Here is a 25,514-nt window from a genome sequence, read left to right as displayed (position 1 = left end):
CCAATTCTAGAAAGAAGGCAGTTCTTTGCCCTCCTATGATTTGAAACTAATGAAAATTGTCTTCCTCATTGACCAGAAAGGCAAGTTAAGCAATTTCAAGGCCCTCCATTTTTCTGACCATATTTAGCTTAAGTAATGGATATGTGTGTATATAAATAATTGACTAATATGTTCTCCCCATTGGAGGAGTCTTGGATGATGTTATATGCAGAACTGATTTGGTTTCTAACTTTCTATTAGTTTTTGGTGGTGTTGGGTGAAATGAGTTTCACTGTGGTGCAAAAGACAGAAGGCTGTTACTATGAAAGATATGCTTTGAATATGAATTTATGTCAAGTCACTTTGTGTGTGTGTGTGTGTGTGTGTGTGTGTGTGTGTGTGCCCGTGCAACCCTTGCCGGCGACCGTTGAACAAACCGGTGCTGCAGAGGCTGTGGGCAGCCTGGCAGCCTAGCGCTCAACCGCTGCGCCACCAGGGGAGGCCCTGTCAAGTCACTTTTTAATATTAGAAAAATATTGCTCATTAAGATTGTACAAATGAAAATATTTAAAATTAGCAGTCATTTACTCAAATTAGAACAATTGGAGCAAGAACAGTGTGTTAAGTACTCACCTGATTACATGCTAGAGATTGGCATTTGAGGAATGCCCATTAACTTGTAATATTAACTTTGTCATATTAACCTAAGCAAAAATTGGCAGTAAAATATCTTTATTCAGTTAGGGAACCAGGGAAAGAGGTGACAAGTGCCACAGTGTTAATTGTGGGATGAGTAGGCCTCAAGTTTCCTTGTCTGCAAAATGAAAGGTTTATACTTGACCTTGCAAGTTCCTTCACCTTTAATTTCTGTGACTCTGTTACTAAATGGCTATTGACAGGAATAAAAAAGCATACCATTAGTAAAAGGCTAACAGAATGAACTTACCACAGGCAATCAGTGAAACAATTTTAATGGATGGATTATTTGGATTTGTTGGTGTTTCCTTGGGTATTAGCCCAGGAGGACTTTCTGAAAGTGTTATTCATTTATTGGTTACTTTACAAGAGTTCTTTTATGTGTTATTCTTTATGTAAATGCTTATTGATCATGTATTACATGTAAAGTATTCTAAGAGCTGTTATTGATTATACAAAAATTTGTAAGACTGTACAGTAATCCCTATTTTTGGAAAGTTTACTAGTTTACTAGTCGTTTGTTGAAGGATTTCACTCCAGAGCTACTTGTGGCTTGTTCTGTTTATAAAGAGGTTCAGAATACACCTCACGTAAGTTGTAGTTACATTTTCCTGCAGTAATAATGTAATATTTTGAGGCAGTAGTGAATATAATATTTTAAAGTTGGTTATATAAATATAAAAGGTGTATATTCTTTTCAGAATAATTTAGGATTGAGCTTCACAACTTTTCTTCTTTAGAATTATAAGAATGTTTTTCAGAAAGTAAAACAATGAGATAATTACTCCATACCTCTAACCAAATTAGACCTCTAACCCAGTATCTCTCTTCCATCAGTCTCGTTACATCTGGTCTTTCAGTTGCTTTCTCTCTGCTTTCTGGAGGGTTCTAAGGGTTCAGGTTATAGATGATCAGCAAGGACAAATAGGAGGAAGAATCTTCCTGTTGTGGGCAGGTAATAAATAAGGAATAGTAAACTCTAAGGTCTTAATTCACTTGATTGATGACTGTAAGATTAAAGTAGTTAAACTTAATCTTACCCCATGTGAATAAAAACCTCAAAACATGATTTAACTTTTGTATCTTGAGACATTTACTTTTTTCCATGTCATGAACAATATACCTCCTATTTATAAGAGGAAATAGAAAACATAGTAATGTTTGGTAAATTGTGCACAATACTAGTTATCAGGCATCAGTTACAATAGGTTCTATATAGATTACAAAAAGTTGTGTGGGAGGTGAGGTTCTATATTCCTCCTACTGAGAACAAACTGAAACCATACAGATATCCTTGCTGTTTGAATTTCTATTTTGTTCCTGAATTTGGAGAGAGTGACAGATTCTATTCTGTTATGTCTTGGAATTTTGGAAGTCAAGAGTCCATGTGGTGTGAAATACCATCTCCTTCAAATAGTCTTCTAAAAAATATATATATATATTTGACCCCATTTGTAGTCTGACTTTTGGGTACAAGGCTTTAGATAGCAAAGGATACTTTCACACTCATTTCAACACAGGATTTAAAAAAAATTAGTTTAAAACTTGCATGCTAAGTCTGATTGATTAGGGATGCCTACCAAAAAGCATGGGAATAGGAAGTGATGGCACATACAGCTTGTTATTACCTCAATTTATATTTATATAAATTTATATAAATTTCTGAAATTTATAACTTTGAGAATTCAGGGTCTGTTGTAGATAAAGCATCAGAATTAGTGGTTTCTTGCAGAATATGAATCCCTAGGGCAGTGCTATTGCCATTAGTGATACCTAACATGAAGAAAATCAAGGCTAGAAATCACTTGGGTTTGTGTTTCTATTTCTCTGTTTGCATTTTTATTTTTCTGTGGAATTCCTATTTTCACTACCTTGTACTGACAAATACACTACAAAATGAAAACCGGGGATTACTGTATTAAGTGACTACTGCAGCTTGCACTAGCCATAGCCCTTTTCTTTGCTTTCTTTCATTATTTTGTTTCTCTGCTTATGCTAGTTTCTTTACCTGCTGCCTTAACAACCTTTCCCTTTTTTCTGTTAAATATGTGTGTCTAATATATGTGCCACTGCTTGTGTAAAACTTTTCCCATCTCCCAGGGAACAATGACTTGAGTAAATTAATTTTTTCAGTAATCTACACAGGTCTTACCTGAAATGAGTCAACTTCAGTGAATTTTTACTGAATTTAAATGAAACCTTTTTTTACCAGAGGCAGAGTGGGGAGCAGAACTGGCAGAATTACTGAAATAAACTGCTAAGGGGAGCAGTGGGTGAGACTGGAGAGGTCTGCTGCACCATATGGTGGTTAGCAACTTGGCCCAGAGGCCATAGTAGTGATAGCACTGAGAATTAACCCCTAGGTCACCAGGGAGGCCCTATTCTTGTTTTCTGAAGTGCATAGGAATTCAGAGACTGAATATACCTGAAACAAAGCAATCACTGCTTAATAAGTAAATTGCAACTTGACAGTAAAATATTTATGTATGGGGTAGCCAAGAACTTGCCATTGTTTTTGCAATCTGTATGACATTTTAAAACTCTAATTGTATAAGAGTGTCACTTCAGTGCTATCTTGCTTCGAGTAACATTGGTGCTTTCGGGAGCCTGAGAAATGTATTCAAACAAGATACTTCAGTTAATATAAGTGAATCGCTTGCTTGATTTGATTGCATTCACTAGATACTATTAATTGCATATGTGTTTAAGCAATCTATGATCTAAAATTTATAGATCAGATTATTAAATGCATGGTCTCTTTTTTGTGCAGCAGGAAATTTTAACAGGCAGCATTTGGGCAAATTTTATACTCAAAAAATTTCAAAGAGGGCCTCCCCGGTGGCGCAGCAGGTTGAACGAAGCGCTGTGATGCTGTCCGCAGCCTCTGTAGCACAGGTTTGATTCCCGGCCGGCCAGGTAGAGTCCCACATGGTGCAGCAGACCTCTCCTGTTGTCACCTGCTGCTCCCCTCAGCAGTGCTTTTGGTCCATCTGCCTGTTCTGTTCCCCACTCTGTCTCTGGTGAATCCTCTCACCATCCTGCGCCTCTGGCCTATACCCCAGCATTGTATAAATAAAAAATAAATCAAAAAAATTTTTTCAAAGAAATGAGAATGCCAAAGACTAATCCTGGACTTACAGAATCAAGTGGTCAAGCAAAATTGAATTCAGCACATACAAGAATAGAAGTATTAAAAAAGCAATGACACTATCCCTACCTTTTAAACATTCACCTTTTAAACATTTTAAACATTCACCTCTTGTGTGGTGATTTTATGCATCATCAATTGAATATAACAAAATGAGATGCTGTTGATTATAATCACGGTATAATAAATTGTATAGACAAATACATAATTAGATGAGGACAATTCTTTAGTGGCAAAATTTAGGATAGTGGCTTTAACAAAAAATCAAGAAATGGACTGCTGATCCGTATACACTTAACATTCTGCTTCCTAGGAGATCTTTATTCCCATTAGTCAGAATTAGACTCAGTTGTTGATGATAGTAGTCTTGTCAGTAATAAGAATAGAGGAAAATAGTATAGGAAAAAATTTGCTTGCATGCAATTTCCATCAATAACAGTGCTTTCATCTGAATTTTAACATACAAAGGTAAAAAAAATATAAAATAATAGTAGAGAAGAAAAGGAGGTAGGAAGACTTAGAACTAGAACAAGGACCAGGAATTGTTCCAGTAGTAGTAGTCTTGGAAGAGAATTCTGTACCCTGAAATGATTTGGTGAATGACAGCCACTTTGAAGAGGATAAGAATATTTGGTGTGGAGTCTCTCATTTGGCCCATACATTGGATGCTGTATCTTGGCACCTGTATATACTTTTCCATGATCAGAGGCAGTTGCTTTTCCCTTTAGATTCATCCCTTGGCATATATTTAGGGAATTTGTTCTAACACATACCCCATTTCTTTTTTTTTTTTTTTTTAATATTTTTTATTTATTTATATAAGCACTGGGTACACTCAGAAGCGCGGGAGGCTGAGAGAATTCACCAGAGCCAGAGCGGGGAGCAGAGCAGGCAGAGGGACTGAAGTACACTGCTGAGGGGAGCAGCGGGCGGCAGGAGAGGTCTGCGCGCCATGTGGGACCCTCCTCCTGTGGCTGGGGAGCAGCTGGGGATGGAACCAGCGCTGCAGAGGCTGCGGGCAGCTTCAAAACCCAGCGCTCAACTGCTGCGCCACCGGGGAGGCCCAACACATACCCCATTTCTATCAGCATCATCAGGCTGTCCTTTTCCACAGTTAGCATCATAAGATTGTTCTTTTCCTGTGACTTTATATATACTTAAGATCCATAAAGCAGTAGCAGACAACATTGGAGAAAAAAAGTTGTTGAATAAAACAGAGTTGATATCTCAGGGACTATTTATAGTTATAAGAAAAATAAAGTGATTAGGTAAGTGAATGAAGAATGTAAATACTCATTTAATAATAATATCAGCAATTAATGAATATGCTTTACTCTCAATAATTAGAAATCAAGCAGAAAAATACCGGTTTTCTGACTCCCTCGGAAAAAGATTTAAGAAATAACCATTGCTATCTCATCTTACCCTTGGTTTTTTTATTTTCCACCCCTCATATCCCTCCTAATGGAGGGATTCAGTTGTATGATATTTGTAGGCCCACTCATTTTGGTGGAATATGTTTTTATGTTTAAAAATACATTTTAAAAGTGCTTATTGTTTTTACACTTAGGTGATAGAACAATGTATCATTTCCCCCCTACTTCTTCAGATTTTCTTGAATGAGCAAGCATTGTTTTTAGTTTAGAAAAATATCCAAACAAGTATAGAATAATGCTTTTTATTTACCCTGCTACTCTTCCTTTAAACAGCATTCTCTCTTTCAGTTTACCATCCTCAATCTGCTAGATTGTCTCTCTGCTCTTGTCCTTTTTAACTCTTGCAATCTGGCTTCTTTTTCTTGCCAACTCAGTGTCTTTTGTCTTTTCATTATGCTCCAACTTTTCTTCTTGTTACTATGATTTCTTCTCATGTTGGAAATTCTCATTTCATTACTCATTGAGCGCATCCTTTGTGGCAGCTGCTCTGCCTGACATTGGAGATTCTGTGGACAAAGAGACAAGAACCCTGTTTTCATACATCTTATCTCTGATTAACAGTACATTTTTTCCTGCTTCTTTCCTCTACTCTTCAGTTGTGATATCCAGACACTTATTTCTCAGCTGTTTCATTCTTTTGCGCTTTTCACTTATTTGCTGAAGTAAAAAAAAATAGATGGACTGACCAGACATTTCTGAGCAAATCTCCTCACTCAGTCACCAGAGTACAGGTAGCCGTCACTATCACCTTAAACTTGGCATTTTCATGTAATCCTTCTATGCCCTAGTACTGTTATAGAGCAACCACGATATAAAACGGGTTTCCTGACTGTGGGTCCTCACCCACACACTTAAAGGGGACTTATTAATGCTAAACTGCAGACATACACAAAAGGCTGATAAAAGGTTTGTTTACAAGGGAAGGGGAAATGAATACCTCAGGGAGAAAAAGAGGGAGATAAGTTCGTAAATGCGTCCTACCTGTTCCCCTGACCTGGAATCCCATGACTCGCTGAGCTGGCGAAAAACCTAGCACTCAGGGTGACCAAGAGGTGGACCCCGGGCCACATGGCCTGTTAAATTCCCAAACCCGGAGCCTAGTTGCTTAACTCCGCCCTCAGGTCCTCGCAACCTTCCCTTTGGTGATCATGGGATTTGTAGTTCCCAGTGTCTTGATGGAGTGGGGGTGGAGTCCACAAAGCCTGTATGGAGTTTGCTCAGGACATCCTTTCCCCCTAACAGTACCTTGCTGCTTCAGTATGATTCTATTCCCAGTTATTCAACTTCTTTTGACAGTAGGTAACTACTCTTTCTTTATTCTACCAGGCTAGTAGTGTTGGCTTCCTATTTAATTTTTCTTGTCATTCTCATATCTGTATTTCAGTAAATTGCCAAGCTTGCAGTATCACTTAAGTTTCTTCCTATTTTCACTGCTAAGACCATAGTTGAGTGTTTCACCATTTTATTGCCAAATTATTACAGCAGCAATATAATAGCTGTTTCTTGTGCCTGGCCTTTCCTGCCAATGAACTCTGCTGTATATCCCTGCTATAAAAAGTGGTAAATGTCGTTCCCTTCTAATGTGCAGTAATTTTGTTTTGGCTAATCTATCACACCTAAAGATTTCCATCTCCATTCTTTAGCTTCTCTGGTCCATTTTGACCTTTTCTTAACTTTATATTGTATAGTAAGTTCTGTGCAATTAAGTACTAGTCACTCTTAATTTTTCACTTTTGCAGTTTTAATAAACGTCAATCTCTGAAGCTAAGGACAGTACCTTTTGCATCTTTGTATATTTCTCACCTAGTGGTAGGTATTAATGAGTACCATTTTGTTTACTGTATTGTTAGGGGCACTTAATTTCTTTTCTGTGTATTAGTGTCTGTATTTTTGATATATTTAATGTGGTCCTTTTCTCCCCAAACAAGTTATTAAACTCACACTGCATTTTACAAAATAAATAATAATTGAGGGATTTTTTTTTAATGTATTGGTGAAACTGAAGCAATCATTTACTTGAATTCTCAGTTCAACTTGTCAAATGTCTTTCACTAAATAATCTAGATTTAAAAATAATGTGTTCCAAATGAGAGCATTTTGTCCCTCACTTTAAAAAAAACTTTGCAGATGACTAGCATATTTAACCTTTCAGGAACGAGTATACAGCAGTATTATTTAGGTTTTGTGGACTGATTATCTTTCCAAATTAGTTACCGAGAAACAAATTTGGAATTTGAGAGACCCCCTTAATATTGAACTGGGCATAACTTATTTTATTACCAACACCTAAGGCTAATGCAACTTGTTGAGTCATGGCCAAAACCTAAAGACAGTAAAGGAAGCCTGTGAGTAAGGGCAATAACTAAGGGGGATAAATTTATCTGGGAAGTGAGGAGTGAATGACTAAAATAGGAAAACAATTTTGAGCTCCTGAAGTGTTCCGAATTCATAAACTAGGGTAGTGTGTGCTGGACCTTTTTAATTATCTAACATTTGTCCTTTTGTTTGTTTGTTTTGTTTTGTTTGTTCTGATTGATATTTTTAGTTTGAGAGACATATAACAGCTAGTTCATCTTTTAAAAGACCCTTTCATCCTTAATGTTGTATAATACTACTTGGTTTATTAGAAGTTTTCAAATTGACTAATCACCATCACCTGGGAACTTGTGAGAACTGTAAATTTGTGGGGTTCACCTCAGGTTTACTGTACAGATATTCTGGGGGTTGACTAGTATTCTTTCTTTTACTAGTCCTCCAGGTGGTTCTGGTAGATATTGAAGTTTGAAGACTGCTGACTTAGAGGCTGTATTTTCTAATTAACAAATATTTCTAGTTTTAGTATTCTCAGGTCTTGAGAACCCCAGGTAGAGTTAATAATTCCTTTATTTTAATTTTCATTATATTTGGGCCTCCCTGGTGGTGCAGCAGGTTGAGTGCAGCGCCGAGAAGCTGTCCGCAGCCTTTGTAGTGCGGGTTAGATTCCCGGCCAGCCAGGGAGATTCCCACATGGCTCAGCAGACCTCTCCTGTCTTGCCCGCAGCTCCCCTCAGCAGTGCTTTCCATCTGTCTGCCTGTTCCGCTCCCCGCTCTGTCTCTGGTAAATCCTGTCATCCTCCCGTGCCTCTGACCTGTACCCCAGTTATTGTATAAAAAAAAAAAATCTTTCATTGTTTTGAATGAATTCTGCAGTGACGTCATTTACACTGTTATAAAAGAGTTACATTAAGCTGAAATTTGTAGTTTCATTAGTTGTCTATTAAATGAATTTGTGGATGAATTGACAAATAGAAATTAAACAGATAATGCATAGTCATTGCATGCAACCCTGGTCAACAATTAAAAAACATACAGATAGAGAAATACAAACTACCAGTGTTCATATGTGCAGTAAAGTAAGAGATGTGTAACCAGGAATCATCAAGCTTCAGAAGACCAGATAGCAAATATTTTTAACTTTATGGGACATAGGATGTGTTGCAAGTATTTTCCTCTGTAATTGTATTAGGGAAGTAGTCATTGACAATACATCAAAGACTGGGTATGGCAAGATTTGTTACACTGCTGGCAGGATTTGGTCATTGGCATTAGTTTGTAGATTCCTCTTTTCTATTGCCATGCTAGAAAAACTGTTCAAAGAATATAGATAATAGTTTTTAGTCTGCACTCCTTTTTATTGACAATGAATAATGGTCACTTTTTCAATATTGTCTTGTAATTCTCCCATGGGTGAGCCCAGAATTATTTCCAAAACATATCAGAATGCAAACCAATGAGAGTTATATTTCAGTCATAACTCAGCACCCAGCGATAATAGTAAAGTATATTGACTTTTGTTCTGGGCTGACACAAAAAAACTTGGAAGTCCTCACTTCTCTCATTACAACAAGAAAAAAAATTAGCATTAACAACTTTTAGATCTGTTAGAGTTAAGGTCGCAGAGTAAACTGCTTACTGGAAACTGGAGACAAGTGGATATAAAGAATCATACCTTATAGTGCAGATGCCTAGGAGTAGAGCCGGCGAGTGAATTCACTATAGTTGAAAGCACTTTAAACTCTTATTGATGAATTACTGAAGGCCCATGGTGGCCAGCTTGAGAGTTAAAAACTGCAAAGAAGCCCAGTCTTAGGGGACTTTCCTGATGTTTACTTTCAGGAGCTCTTCTCCCAGGTTCTCCCTGTAAAGGTCAGAGAAAAATCTCGTATTTCTGTTTGGAGTTAGAGGAAGGAGGTAGGGAAGTAACCATTTTGAAAAATACCAAGAAATCTGTTCTCTTTAACAAGGTCTGCCTCAAGGGAAACTAGTTTACCGGTGCCTAACCAACTGGGGTTTTACTTTACCCTAACTGACCTGGGAGAAGGAAAATAGCAACTCCTGTCTTCTCTAGTCTTTGACCTGGAGGAATGGAAATACCCAACTCACTAGAAGTCTGAGACCTAATCATAGGACAATAGACTATTGCCTCCATATCTCCACCCCCCACTTTACTACCACATCAGCAGAGCTCCTGTATAATAATGGGATTACAGCTGAAACAACTGTAAGCTGCACACCTGATTCAGGGAGTCTCTAGGGACTCCCAAAGACAACATAGGAGACAAAAACAAGGACATAGGAGAAAATTTTAGCCTCTGACACCACAGCTATGGCAAACAGTAAACACAGCCTTAACTCCTAGCCAAATAAATATAAAACCTTATACTAACAGCCTGTCTGCCTCAGTTCCTTTTCCCCAACATCTTTCTGGTTTTCAGCAAAAGTTACAAGACATGCTAAAAGCAAAAAACAATCTGAAGAGGTAAACCAAGCTTCAGAACCAAATTCAGGTAGGACACATTTGGGGATGTTCAGACTGAATTAAAAATTGCTATGATTGGGCCTCCCCGGTGGCGCAGCAGTTGAGCGCTGGGTTGCGAAGCTGCCCGCGGCCTCTGTAGCGCTGGTTCGATCCCCTGCTGCTCCCCGGCCACAGGAGGAGGGTCCCACATGGCGCGCAGACCTCTCCTGCCGCCTGCTGCTCCCCTCAGCAGTGTACTTCGGTCCTTCTGCCTGCTCTACTCCCCACTCTGGCTCTGGTGAATTCTCTCACCCTCCCACGCTTCTGACTGTACCCAGTGCATGTGTAAACAAAAAAAACAAACAAATAAATGAATAAATGGATAAAACATGCCTCTATTAAAAAATAAATAAATAAATAAATAAAAATTGCTATGATTAATATGATAAGGACTAATAGAAAAAGTGAGCAATTTACAAGAACAAATGAGTAGTATAAGCCAAGAGATGGAAATTTTAAGAAAAAATCCATAATTAATGACAGAAATCAAAAGCAACAGAAATGAAGACTACCTTTGGTAAGCCTGTTGGTAGGCTGGACATTAATAAGGAGCAAATCAGTGAGAGTGAAGATATGTCAGTAGAAATATCCAAAACGAAAGTGCAAAGCAAAAAAAAAAAAAAAAAAGGGAAAGAATATTCAAGAAATGTGAAAGAGTTGCCAAAGGTGTAACATAATACATAAATTATTGACAGACACCGAACCATAGATTCAGAAATATTAGAGAGGGGGCGGAGCAACATGGCTGCGTGGAGACGCTGCGAGTAAGATCTCCCATTAAAAAAAGTGAATAGGGAGGAAAAGCGGCAGGTCCCAGTGAGAACTGGGACACGGAAGATAAACGGGTGACGCCAGCGAACTGCCCGAAGAAGAAAGTGGCCATAAAAGAGGACTAGAAGGGAGGGAAGCGCAGAACCCTGCTCCCCTCCCCCGCCCACAGAGGCGGCACTCTCCGACCGGCAGAGAGGAGGAAACAACAAACCAAAACAACCAACAAGAACAAACGACGCAGCAAGCGGGACTGTGAGCGGAAAGGAACTATTGCAGCCACCACACCCCGTGAACGGGAGCTGAGGCGAACCCTGCAGGATCCGCCGCGGCGGTGAGCGAACGGCTCCGGGCGCCATTAGAGAAGAACAAAGACCCCGGGAGACGCTCACACAGCCCAGGCTGCCGGTAAGCCTGCGCGGGAAACGCAGCGCGCCTGGCGCGCTTGAAAAGCAAGTGCAGACCGGGATCGCGGCTGCCCAGGTCCCCGCGCCTGCGACCTAGGCTTGCGGGGAGACGACCTAGGCTTGCGGGGAGACGCACGGAGGTCCTCACTGAGGTGAAGGTCCCTCCCTGAGTAAGCAGGAACCAGGCTCCCAGGCACGGGAGCCGGGTGCAAAAGGCGCCATTCCCGCACCACTGAACTGGGCTACAGCCCGCGTCCTGGACCTGAGGGCTTTGAACTGAGACCCTGGGCACGAAAATTCGGGGCGTGGTTTCTCCACGACGGTGGGGCACAAGGCAGACACAGCACCCCAAAGCTGTTGAGGTGTACCCTACCATTCCCGCTCTGTTCTCTGTCCCACGGGGTGGGGGGAGGCGAAAAACAGCCCCCCAAGGACAATAGGAGAGATCTCTGGCGCCACCTAGCGACCAGGAAAAAAAAAAGTCACTAACACCCTATAAAACAGGACATTTCTTAAGACTGCTTGAAAAGGGCAGAAGGTTTCTGGAGGACCCAGTGGCCAGCCGGGAAGTTATTCCACGCCAGGCCCCTTCCGACCAGCAGTCTGAGCCCACAGAGGGAGCAGGCACCCACGTCCGGGGCAGACCGGGTGCGCAGAAGAGTGTGCCTGAAACCGGAGGCGCAGGGACTGCATCCCGCTTCGCCATTTGAGAACAGGGACATTTCTTCAGTAAAAACTGCCTAAAACCAGCAGAAAGCTCCCCCAGAAGACAGAGATGGCTCCTGGAAGAGCCAGAGGGGAGCGGAGAAGTTCACCCAAGATGTCAGTCAGTCCGAGCAACACAGTGTCCCAACGCATACGACAAATTAGAAAACAGACAGTAGGGAGTAGAAGAACCACACGCAACCTAAAAACTCCTCAGGAAAGAAGCACACCACAAAAAGAAAACCACTCCCCAGATTGCAACGACAGCAACTTGGAAGAACTTCTGAGCCTTCCAGAAAGAGAATTTAAAATTGCCATGATTAAAAAAGTGATAGATCAGAAGAAGGAAATTGAGTCCCTAAAGAGGGAAGTAAGAGAAATGCAGGAGATCAAAGAATTAATGGAGGAACTAAAGAACTCTGGGAAAAGCAATGAAAGCAGAATAGATGAAATGGAAGAACGAATAAGTAATCTTGAAGACACAGAAATAAAAAGAACCAAAACAGAAAAGGAAAGAGAAGTACGAAGGAAAAAGAATGAAGAAAGACTTCGGGAACTATCTGACTCCATGAGGAAAGGAAATATAAGAGTTATAGGAATTCCAGAAGGAGAGGAGAGAGATGTAGGAACAGAGAAAATATTCATGGATATAATTGAAGAGAACTTCCCAAATGAGAAGAAGGAGCTGAAAATTGATATACAAGAAGCAAGAAGAACACCAAACTTCCACGACGAAAGGAAAAACACAGCAAGACACATAATAGTAAAGCTCCCAAGAATCCAGGACAAGGAAAAAATAATGAAGCTGACAAGAGGGAAGAAACAGATAACATTCAAAGGAAAACCAATCAGGCTGACATCAGACTTCTCTGAAGAAACACTACGGGCAAGGAGAGAGTGGAGGGACATAGTCAACAGACTCCAAGAAAACAGATGCCAACCAAGAATACTCTATCCCGCAAAGCTCTCTTTCCTCCATGAAGAAAGAATATGGACCTTCCCAGACAAAGAGAAACTCCGGAATTTCATTGCGACTAAACCCCCACTCCAAAAAATACTACAAGGAATCCTAAAGCCAGAACCTCAGAGGGACGAATAACAACGAAAGAAGACCAAAAAAAAAAAAAAGTTATTAAAAGAATAAATAAATAAAATCAAAGGAAAGACAAACATAATGGCAAATACAGATGCTAACATATCAATATTAACTCTAAATGTAAATGGACTAAACTCTTCAATAAAAAGACACAGAGTTGCAGCCTGGATTAAGAAACAAAACCCAACCTTTTGCTGTCTCCAGGAAACACATTTAGCTACAAAAGATAAAAATAGGCTCAAAGTCAAAGGATGGAAAACAATCCTACAAGCAAATGGGCCAAAAAAGAAAGCAGGAACAGCTATACTTATATCAGATAAAACAGACTTCAAACTCAAAAAAATAAAAAGAGACCCCAATGGTCACTACATTATGATTAAGGGGACAATACTTCAAGAAGAAATAACACTCATTAACATATACTCACCAAACGAAAGAGCACCAAAATATATCAGACAACTGTTGTCCTCTCTGAAAACAGACATCAGAGAAAACACATATGTAGTGGGAGACTTCAACACACCACTATCAACAATGGATAGATCAACAAGACAAAAAATAAGTAAAGAAACTAAAGCTCTAAATAAGGACCTAGAGCATTTGGGCTTAACAGACATCTATAGAACACTAAACCCAAAAAAAACGGAGTACACATTTTTCTCAAGCGCACACGGATCATTCTCCAGGATCGATCACATACTGGGGCACAAGACAAACATCAACAGATACACCAAGATTGAAATCATACCAACCATCTTTTCTGACCACGAAGGCATCAAACTAGAAATAAATCATAAAAAGAAGGCAAGGAACTATCCTACCTCATGGAGATTAAAAGCCACACTACTGGAAGACCACTGGACTAACGAGGAGATCAAAGAAGAAATTAAAAAATTCTTTGAATTGAATGACAAGGAGGACACCAATATCCTAAATGTATGGGATGCAGCAAAAGCAGTAATAAGAGGAAAATATATAGCAATAGAAGCTCACATCAAGAAACAAGAAAGAACTCAAAGAAACAACCTAATCTCGAAGCTCAAAGATCTAGAAAAAGAACAACAAAAAAACCCCAGAACCAGTAGAAGAAAAGAAATAATAAAAACCAAAGCAGAAATAAATGAAATTGAAACTAAAAAAACAATCCAAAAGATCAATGAAACCAAGAGCTGGTTCTTTGAAAAAATAAATAAAATAGACAAACCCCTAGCCAGGCTCACAAAGGAAAAAAGGGAGAAAGCACAAATACACAGAATCATAAATGAAAGAGGAGAAATCACAACGGACACAGCAGAAATCAAAAGAATAATCAGTAACTACTATGAGCAGTTATATGGAAACAAGTTCAACAATCTAGAGGAGATGGACAAATTCCTACAACTCTACAATCACCCAAAGCTAGATAAAGAAGAAATAGAACACCTAAACAGACCAATTACAAGCAGCGAAATTGAAATGGTAATTAAAAACCTCCCCAAAAACAAAAGCCCAGGACCTGATGGATTTACAAATGAATTCTACCAAACATTCAGAGACGAATTAGTGCCTATCCTTCACAAACTCTTCCAAAAAATTGAGAAGGAAGGGACAATACCAAACACGTTCTATGAAGCCAATATTACACTAATACCAAAACCGAATAAGGACAACACAAAAAAGGAAAACTATAGGCCAATCTCCCTAATGAACACTGATGCAAAAATCCTCAATAAAATTTTAGCTATCAGAATCCAACAATGTATCCATAAGATAATTCACCACGACCAAGTTGGATTCATTCCAGGGGCACAAGGATGGTTTAACATCCGAAAATCAATCAACGTTATCCAACACATCAACAAAAAGAAATATAAAAACCATATGATAATATCAATAGATGCTGAGAAAGCTTTCGACAAAGTGCAACACCCATTCATGATAAAAGCCCTTGAAATTCTTGGGATACAAGGAACATACCTCAACATCATAAAGGCCATCTATGACAAGCCAACAGCCAGTATCATTCTCAATGGTGAAAAGCTGAAAGCAATTCCATTAAGATCTGGAACAAGACAAGGATGTCCACTCTCACCACTGCTTTTCAATATAATACTGGAAGTCCTAGCCAGAGCAATAAGACAAGAGAAAGACATCCAAGGAATCCAAATAGGAAAAGAAGAAGTCAAACTATCACTATTTGCAGATGATATGATAATATACATAGAGAACCCCAAAATCTCCACAGAAAAACTAATTCAACTCATCAATCAATTCAGTAAAGTGGCAGGATACAAAATCAACACGCAAAAGTCAGTAGCCTTCCTATACACAAACAATAAATCTGAAGAAGAAGAAATCAAAAAAACCACCCCTTTTATTATCGAAACAAAAAAAATCAAATATTTGGGAATAAATCTAACAAAAGAGGTAAAGGACCTATACAAAGAAAACTATAAAACACTGTTAAAAGAAATAGAAGAAGACACAAAGAAATGGAAAGACATCCCCTGCTCATGGATTGGAAGAATAAACATTATTAAAATGGCCATCCTACCAAAAGCAATATACAGATTCAATGCTATTCCAATCAAAATCTCAATGGCATTCTTCAAAGAAATAGAACAATTATTGATGAAATTCATATGGAATCACCAAAAACCCCGAATAGCCAAAGCTCTACTGAAAAAAAAAGAAGGAAATGGAGGCATCACACTCCCAGACTTCAAACTATACTACAAAGCCATAATCATCAAAACTGCATGGTATTGGAACAAGAACAGACATACAGACCAATGGAATCGAATAGAAAATCCAGAAATAAACCCACAGATTTATGGTCAACTAATCTTTGACAAAGGAGCAAAGACTATGCATTGGAGCAAAGAAAGTTTGTTCAATAAATGGTGCTGGGAAAACTGGGTCGCTACATGCAAAAGAATGAAGCTTGACCACTACCTCACACCATACACAAAAATCAACTCAAATGGATTAAAGAACTAGACATAAGACCTGAAACCATAAAATACATAGAAGGAAATATAGGCGAAACACTACGGGATTTGCACATCAAAGACATCTTTACAGACACATCACCCAAAGCAGTGATAGTGAAGAGAAAGATAAACAGCTGGGACTACATCAAATTAAAGAGCTTCTGCACAGCAAAAGAGACAATAACAAAAACAAAGAGAAACCCCACCAACTGGGAGAACATTTTTGCACCCAACACTAATGATAAAGGACTGATCACAAAAATCTGCAAAGAGCTGATGAGACTCAGCAACAACAAAGAAAATGATAAAGTCAAAAAATGGGCAGAAGAGCTAAAAAGAAACTTCTCTGAAGAGGAAATGCAAATGGCCAACAGACATATGAAAAAATGTTCAACATCACTTGTAATCAGGGAAATGCAAATCAAAACTACCATGAGATACCATCTCACACCAGTGAGAATGGCACATATTAAAAAAACTAGCAACAACAAATGTTGGCGAGGATGTGGAGAAAAAGGAACTCTTGTGCACTGTTGGTGGGAGTGCAAACTGGTCCAACCACTATGGAGAGCTGTGTGGAGATTTCTGGACCTACTAAACATAGAGCTTCCATATGATCCAGCAATTCCACTCCTAGGTATTTACCCAAAGGACACAGAAACATCAATTCCAAAGAGCACCTGCACTCCTATGTTTATAGCAGCACTGTTTACAATAGCTAAGCTTTGGAAACAACCCAAATGCCCAAAAATAGATGACTGGATCAAGAAGATGTGGTACATATATACCATGGAATATTACTCAGCATTCAAAAAAGATAAACACATGCAATTTGCAGCAACATGGATGGCACTGGAAGGGATCATGCTCAGCGAAATAAGCCAAAAAGAAAAAGAAAAATACCGGATGGTCTCACTCATAGCAGGAATCTAGAAAACTTAAATAAGGGACCAGGAAAATGAATATAAGAAAGTGAAAATCAAAATCAACAAAAAAACTATGAACCAGAGACACTTTTTGGGGGGTGGGGGGCGGGAGGGGAAGGATTGGGGTCAGAATGGGGCGTTTGCAATTGTATGGGGGAATATAAAAATAAAATTTAATATTTAAAAAAAAAAAAATAAAACAGAATTCAAAAAAAAAAAAAAGAAATATTAGAGAATACCAACTGGATAAATAACAGAAAATCAACATCTAGACATGTTTTGCTCAAACTGCAGAAAAATAAAGACAGAAAATCTTGAAAGAAGCTGAGGGATTAAAAACCACCTTAAAAACCACCTTACTTATAGAGGAACAAGAATAAGAATTACATCAGACTTCTCTTCAGGAGACATGCAAGTAAGAGGAGCGTGGTTTTTAGTGTTGAAAGAAGAAAACCACCAATCTAAAATTCTTTATCCAGTAAAATTATCTTGTAAAAAGAGAAATATTTTCTTAGATAAAAATTGAAGGAATTTAACAGACCTGCTTTGCATAAAATGTTTAAAGAGGCTCTTCAAAGAGAAGGAAAATGCTACTGGTTAGAAACTCAAATCTGCATAAAGAAAGGAAGAGTAAGAAGGAATAAATGCATTCAAATTCTTTTATTGTCCTTGAAATTGAGCTAACAGATAATTGTTTATTCAAAATAATGCATTTGGTATTATAGCTGATGGATAAGAGAAATGAATGGCAAGCAGTGTTACAAGGGAAAAAAGGGAGGAATTGGAAATACTTTTTTAAAAAAAAAAAAAAGGTTTATTTATTTATGCTTACAAGAGCTGGGGTACAGGTCAGACATGGGGTGGGGGGGTGAGAGGATTCACCAGAGACAGAGTGGGGAACAGAACAGGCAGACTGACTGAAATACACCCCTGAGAGAAGCAGCGGGTGAGACAGGAGAGGTCTGCTTCGCTATGTGGTTTCTCCCTGGCTGGCCAGGGACCGAACTTGTATTGCAGAGGCTGCAGATCGCTTCATAGTGCAGTGCTTAACTCTTTGCACCACCAGGGAGGCCAGGAAGGTGCTTGGACTAACTGAAATGGTCTTGTTATTAGAAAGTGTGCTTGGACTAGTCATAAAATCATATTGCAAATCTTAAGTAACCACTAGAAAGATTTTTGAGGGCAGTATATTTGATATGCTAAGAAAGTAGAGAAACTGGAATTGTATAAAATGCTCAAATAAAACCAGAGTTCTCTATCTGTAATCACTTTCATTATGAATGTTCTAAATACACCAATCATAAGACTATCAAAGTAGATGAAAAAAAGACCCTACTCTGTTGAATAAAAGTATACCATTCATAGACCTTGGTACTTTATCATTAGTAACCAGTTACTTGTAACATACTTCATGAATGTGTTGTAACTTTGAATTTGAGAAAGTTTGCTATAAAAGTTGCAAGTAAAAGATGAGGTACTTTTAGTTGCAGAGAACTTAAAGGGAAATGGCCATATTTTATGACCAGTTTGTGTATAAACTTTTCTCTGTGTACAATTAATTCCACAGGTAATTATTGCACACTTCTTATGTAGACTCTGGTTTTTTACTAAGCATCTTTCATGACATAGTTTACAGATCATTAAGTTCACTAATTTTTAAACATACAATTCAGTGGTTTTAGTGCATTTACAAACCTGTGCTGTCATCATGCGTTAATTTCAGACTTAATTTTTTTTAACTATTTTTTTTAAGATTTTATTTTCTTTTCATACAAGAACTGGGCACAGGAGGGTAAGAGGATTCACCAGAGACAGAGCCAGAAGCAGAACAGGCAGACAGATCGAAATACACTGCTGAGGGGAGTAGCGGGCTAGACGGGAGAGGTCTGCCGTGCCATGTGGGTATCTCCCTGTCTGGCGGGAATAGAACCTGCACTACAGAGGCTGCAGACAGCTTCTCAGCGCTGTGCTCAACCCACTGCATCACCAGGGAGGCCCCGAACTAAACTTTGTAAAGCAGTTTAAAAGTGAACTATATTGACTGGATCGCTTAGAAGTGAAAAGGTTATTTAATTATAATGCTGATGGAAACTCAAAGACAGTAGGTAGTGTTTTTGTTTTACACACTGATGAGACTTAACAGTAAGATGGGTTTCTAGGAAATCACAATGAAGTTACACTTGGTTATATTCTTTTTCTTTGCATTTCTTTTCTTGTTTTTATCCAATCTTTCAGTCCTGTCGATGTGCAAAAAATCTTCTATTTAGAACTGTATTGCTAAGGAAATTGTCTAAATATTGACTTGAGTTTCAGCATAACTGGTCAGACACATCTGTGAATCTTCTTATGGCACACTTTATATTCGGGCATTTCTATTTTATGCATTTATAATTATAGAGCACTTTATATCAGCTGTTACATTTTCTTGTAACATATTTTGAACTGGTGAGGTGCTTGTACTCTCCTAAGTTAATTTTCTGAAATGGTTAGAAAAGAAAATTTCTCTGCTAAGTACAAATTTACAAAATAAAGAAAACTTTCATTTTAAAATTGTGTGCATCTAACAGTTTTAAAATGAAAATAATCAGAATTTTTTAAAAAGGTATATAGTGGTCTGTCATAATACATTCTGAAAGTAGTTCCTGAGTTTGCCATTCAGGTCACATAATCCTTTGACATTGTTTTGTTTATCTAGTAAAATGGGATTAGTTATAGTGCTTTTACCTTATAGAGTTGTAGTAGAAATTAAATGAGATAATACATATAAAACTTACAAATGCTTAGAATAGAATTTGACACATTGAAGTAAATGTTTACTGTTATTTTTTAACCATGATAAAATTCAAAGTATGTTTTCACTTTAACATATCTGTTTACAATGTTATATTAGTTATATGTAATTCTTACTGTGTTGTGATATTTGCTATTTGAAGGTAGAGTTTTCCCGGGAGAAGGAACAACAAATGGTTAGGTGATGACAGTGGCAAGAGTGGCTATGTAGCATTAAGGTCAGAGGTAAAGGAGGGGCAAATTTGTGTAGGACTCTGTGTATCTAGTAAGCACCTAAGACTTACACTTTCATTCTGAGTTAGGCATTGGAGAACTCTGAGCAGAATGACATGATTCAACTGGTGTTTTGAAAGACTCACTGGGCTGCTGTGTTGAGAAGAGATTATAGAGGAACAAGGGCAGAAACAGGGAGATCAGGCTGTGCTAAGTTACTGACATTATACTCTGTGTGTGTGTTTGTGTGTGTAAGATGAAGTAAATACTTATAAATGTTACTAAGTGGTGGCCCAGGGTGTTGCAGTTAGCTATAAGTAATTTTCTTTGTATTCTCTACTTTCTATTTTCTTATTTAAGAATTTTAAATAACAGTGTTTTTGTAATCAAACAGTAAGTTACAATTTTCTTTAGAGCCATGATAATAAAAAATAGATGTAGCATATTCAGCTCTTTGACTAGAGGGACATACTCGCATATTAAGTACAGTTTCATAAGTGCTATTACTGAGTTTGAAAGATTTGCCATCAAAGAGACTGATTGTTCATAATCTGGTCATTGGAGTATAAATGAACCATGAAGTATCAGCAATTTGCAGTAAATGACCTAACTAAATCAGTAAAAAGTGAGAATAGTAATATAAAACATTATACATAATTTAATTATTTTTAATAACTAAGTAAAACTATATGTTAATAATAGAGAAACTATTTTAAAGAACATGCAAATGATTATTTCTGTAATAATCTAGTAGCCTTACTGTGCTTCCTGATTTCCTATTGCAGTGGGGTTTTATAAGTTACTATTTTTGAAATCTCAAATTTGTGTTTAAATGATTAGATAGTGGTTTTAATAGACTCGACCCCCAAATAGGATTTTTAATTGGTCTTTTTCCTTCCTTCTTTCTCTTGCTGTGCTTTTGCCTGGCTCACACACTTCCAACCCTCAACAACCCTTAGTAAATATATAATTGTTCTTCAGAACTCATCTAAATTACAAAAGGAATTTGTCCTGGATCTGTAAGGTAAGTTAGGTCCTTAATCACTCCCCATCTAGGTTCTAATTCTTGTAACCAGCATTACAATTGTAGTAAAAATAATTATACAGTTTTGTAGTCTCCTCACAGAGGAATATCAGTACCATAAAGACTGGGATTGTAACTCTCTCTTACAATTATATTCCAAAGCAGAAAGAATTCTTACATGTATGCCTGAGTGAACTCAATAACTATCAGCCTTCTTTTAGACTTCTTTTGTGGTCTTGTGCAGTTGTGTTTCTATCCTGCTGTTATCTTGCACTGTTTCCCTCTGCATGTAGTATCTAAAGTTTTAAGATACTAAGTGTTAGTGTACATTATAAATGATAAAAATAGTATTTTTACCAGTAAAATCTTGTTTTGTTGGCACGCCATTTCAACAGTATGAAAATGTAGCTTTCCCTTTTCCCCCAGTATGGTAGATTTATAATATAATGGATTTTACATAATATAATACAGTGTTTTACTGTAAACTGTTCAGTGTTCTTAATAGGGATTTGTAAATTTCTTTATAATTTCCCTGTGGGGGCTTAGAGAAAGAGAAAAAACAACTTTGTGGTATCACTGCCCATACCTTTTTTTAAATTTATGTATTTTTACATCATTGTTCATGCTCCTCTCAGGTGCAATTCCAATAATTTTTTTTTAAGATTTATGTTATTTATTTGTTTATTTATTTGTTTATTTATACAAGCACTGGGTACAGTCAGAAGCATGGGAGGGTGAGAGAATTCACCAGAGCCAGAGCGGGGAGCAGAGGGGCAGAAGGACCGAAATACACTGCTGAGGGGAGCTGCGGGCGAGACAGGAGAGGTCTACCCTGCCATGTGGGAATCTCCCTGGCCAGCCGGGAATCGAACCAGCGCTGAGGAGGCTGTGGGCAGCTTCGCAACCCAGCGCTCAGCCAATAAATTTTTAACCTCAGGAAATTATGAAACATCAGATTAGTATAGTCTGACTTCAGTGTATAAGGGAATCTGACATTTTGACAATCTGTATTTAACTGTGATACTTAAGGCTTACTTTTAGGATGAGGTGGTTTCTTTCTTAAAGGCACAGAATTCTAAATAGTGATTTTTTTTGGGGGGGTCTATCAATTTTTTTAAAAGATTTATTTATTTATGCATACAAGAGCTGGGGTACAGGCCTGAGATGCCTGGGGTGGGACAGTGGGGGGGGGGGGGTGGTAAGAGGATTCACCAGAGACAGAGTGGGGAACAGAACAGGCAGACTGATAGAAACACACTGCTGAGGAAACAGCAGGCAAGACAGGAGAGGTCTGCTGCGCCATGTGGGTATCTCCCTGGCCGGCCAGGGATTGAACTTGTGCTGCAGAGGCTGTGGATTGCTTCATAATGCGGTGCTTAACCCCTTCCGCCACCAGGAAGGCACTGGTCTATCAATTATTTAAAAAATATTTCTTACTCCTTTTTTTTCTTGGCAAGTAATAAAATTTTCATTCATGACTTCTTGTTCTCGAGAATTTTAGTTTTGTTTTGTTTTTTTTTTTTAACAAAACAAAATGCCAAAAGAAAATGCTGAAAAATCTCTCCTGTTTCAAACTGATCTGAGAAACCTCTAAGCAGGAAAAACACTACTTTTTGTTCTTTAGTTGATGGTTTACTGTTCTTAAACCCGTTTTTTGGTGCCATTTTTCTTTTGGGACGTCAGTTTTGTTTTTATGCTTTTCTCTCTGAAGCGTTTCATACAATATATGTACAACCATTTATAGCTTTTCATTTTACATATCAGAAAATCTTTAGATACATACTTGAATACTAGTAAGTAATTATATCAGGACCACAACTTTGTAGGTCTTAACATAGAGCATAAGTATTTAAAGCTTTCTCTATTACTTACTCGACTCTATTTCTCTCTTTGCTTTGTTATATTACATCTGCTTCTTTAAATTTGTATTTTTTATAACTATGGATCATCTAGTCTAAATCATGAGATTATTTCCAGTAAATTGTGAAGGGAACTATTTCCCTCACAGCATTCATGTTAATATAGCACAGATGTTTATAGCAGATAATTTAGAACCTCCTACTTAGTCTTCCTGTCTTTTAATGTTACTTGTATTTTTCTCTATTCCTTTTTGTTCTATTGTCCTCTTTTGTTCTTATCCTTTCCACCCTCTATGTCTTTTTCTGTGTCTACCAGCTTTTCCCCATCATAAAAGAAAAAAGTATGTAATTTACTAAAATTTCATGTCTGCTTTTCTTATATTGAAAGTCTGAGCAGGGCCTCCCCAGTGGCGCAGTGGTTCAGCACTGAGTTGCGAAGCTGCCCGCAGCCTCTGCAGCGCCGGTTCGATCCCCAGCCACCGGTGAGGGTCCCACATGGTGCACAGACTTCTCCTGCAGCCCGCTGCTCCCCTCAGCAGTGTATTTCGTCAGTCTGCCTGTTCTGTTCCCCGCTCTGGCTCTGATGAATTCTCTCACCCTCCCACACTTCTAACTGTACCCAGTGCTTGTATAAATAAATAAATAAATAAATAAAAGTCTAAGCAGTTGATAGCTTTATATTTGTCAGGTTTTGAAGCTTGATGGGTTGGTTAAGAAAAGATACATTGCACTTTGATATGAAAAAGGTTATGCAAAATCAGTTAATAATATACTGTAGGGCCTCACTGGTGGTGCAAGGGGTTAAGCACCACACTATGAAGCAGTCCACAGCTTCTGCAACACGAGTTCAATCCCCGGCCAGCCAGGGAGCAACCCACATGGAGCAGCAGACCTCTTCTGACTCACCCACTGCTCCCCTCAGCAGTGTACTTCGGTCAGTCTACCTGTTCTGTTTCCCACTGTCTCTGGTGAATCATCTCACTCCCCGCATCTCTGGCCTGTACCCCAGCTCTTGTATGCATAAATGAATAAATCTTAAAAAATATATATATTGTAAAGAAGATGTGTGTCAGTGGCAAATTTTTTTAAAAGATTTTTTTATTTATGCATGCAAGAGCTGGGCACAGGCCAGAGATGCAGGGGGTGAGAGGATTCACCAGAGACACAGTGGGGAACAGAACATGCAGACCGACCAAAATACACTGCTGAGGGAAGCAGTGGGCGAGACAGGAGAGGTCTGCTGCACCACGTGGGTTGCTCCCTGGGAGGCCGGGGATGGAACTCCTGCTGCAGAGGCTTCGGATTGCTTCATATTGTGGTGCTTAACCCCTTGCACCACCAGGGAGGCCCATTAGTGGGCAAATTTAACAGAAGGAAAAGCTTGTGCTAGGCTTATTACTTGCTTGCTTTAGTCTTCCATTAACAAGGCTGCCAAATTCCAACCAGTTGAAGGCAGAGAGGAATTAAACTGAAAAGACCCTTTGGGATTCCTCACTCTTCAAGTGAGATCTGAAATACTATGAATTCTCTAAAGTTTCTAACTATTAGGATGGAAGGATAACTTATGTCTTGCTTCATTTAAACAATAGAATAGATTCTCTATGGTTGTTTACAATCAGTTTTTTACATAAATTGGAGTGAGTATTTCAGCTCTGCCATTGCAGTATGAAGAACACAGAGATTGTTCATACAGCTGCTCTCTCCTAGATGAGAACAGTGAGCTAAGAGGAATTATACCTGAAATAGAGCCAGAGAAACTTTATAGGAAAATCATTCTGTGATATCAGTGCTGCAATACATTTGCTACTTGATTATATAACTGAAGTTACATGTGTTTAATCTTTACAATGACTTGAAGAGATGAATGAGCTCAGGAGTGATTATAGCAGATTAAAAAGACAAGATTTTGTATTTCAGTCTTACATATTTTGTTTGTTATGGATATGCAGCTGTCATATTAAAAAATATTTAATGGTGAAGTCTTTTTTTTTTTTTAAGATTTATTTACTTATGCATACAAGAGCTGGGGTACAGGCCAGAGGTGTGGGCAGTGAGAGGATTCACCAGAGGTAGAGTGGGGTACAGAACAGGCAAATTGAAATACACTACTGAGGGGAGCAGTGAGCAAGACAGGAGAGGCCTTCTGCTCTATGTGGGTAGCTCCCTGGCCGGGAATCAAACTTGTGATGCAGTGGCTGCAGATAGCTTCATAGGTTGCATCTTAACCCCTTGTGCCACCAGGGAGGCCCTAATGATGAAGTCTTGTTTGTTACTGTTACTCATGTTATTTTTTTAAATTTAGAATTATATTCAAGTTGTATTTCAATTACAATACAAATTACTTAAAATGCAAATATAGGGCCTCCCTGGTGGTGCAAGGGGTTAAGCAGCACACTATGAAGCAATCCGCAGCCTCAGCAGCATGAGTTTGATCCCCGGCCAGGGAGAAACCCACATGGTGCAGCAGACCTCTCCTGTCTCGCCCGCTGCTCCCCTCAGCAGTGTATTTCAGTCACTCTGTCTCTGGTGGATCCTCTCACCCCCTACATCTCTGGCCTGTACCCTAGGTCTTGTATGCATAAATAAATAAATCTTTAAAAACATGCAAATATAATGCATCGTATATGTAATAGCAAATATTTGACAGTCAGGAAGATT

General features: G+C 38.5%; 1 protein-coding gene across 1 annotated transcript in view; it reads left to right on the top strand.

Moving 5' to 3' along the window:
- The window catches only part of RFX7 (regulatory factor X7), a 99,484-nt gene that overhangs the window by 4,462 nt on the left and 69,508 nt on the right, over positions 1-25,514 (top strand). The gene's annotated exons all lie outside the window — the stretch shown is intronic.

This window comes from Talpa occidentalis, unplaced genomic scaffold (assembly GCF_014898055.3).
Source record: "Talpa occidentalis isolate TD23 unplaced genomic scaffold, MPIMG_talOcc4v2.1 talOcc4.11, whole genome shotgun sequence".
Taxonomy (NCBI): Eukaryota; Metazoa; Chordata; class Mammalia; order Eulipotyphla; family Talpidae; genus Talpa; species Talpa occidentalis.
Note: the sequence above shows the minus strand (reverse complement) of the source record. Positions and strands in the feature narration are given on the sequence as shown.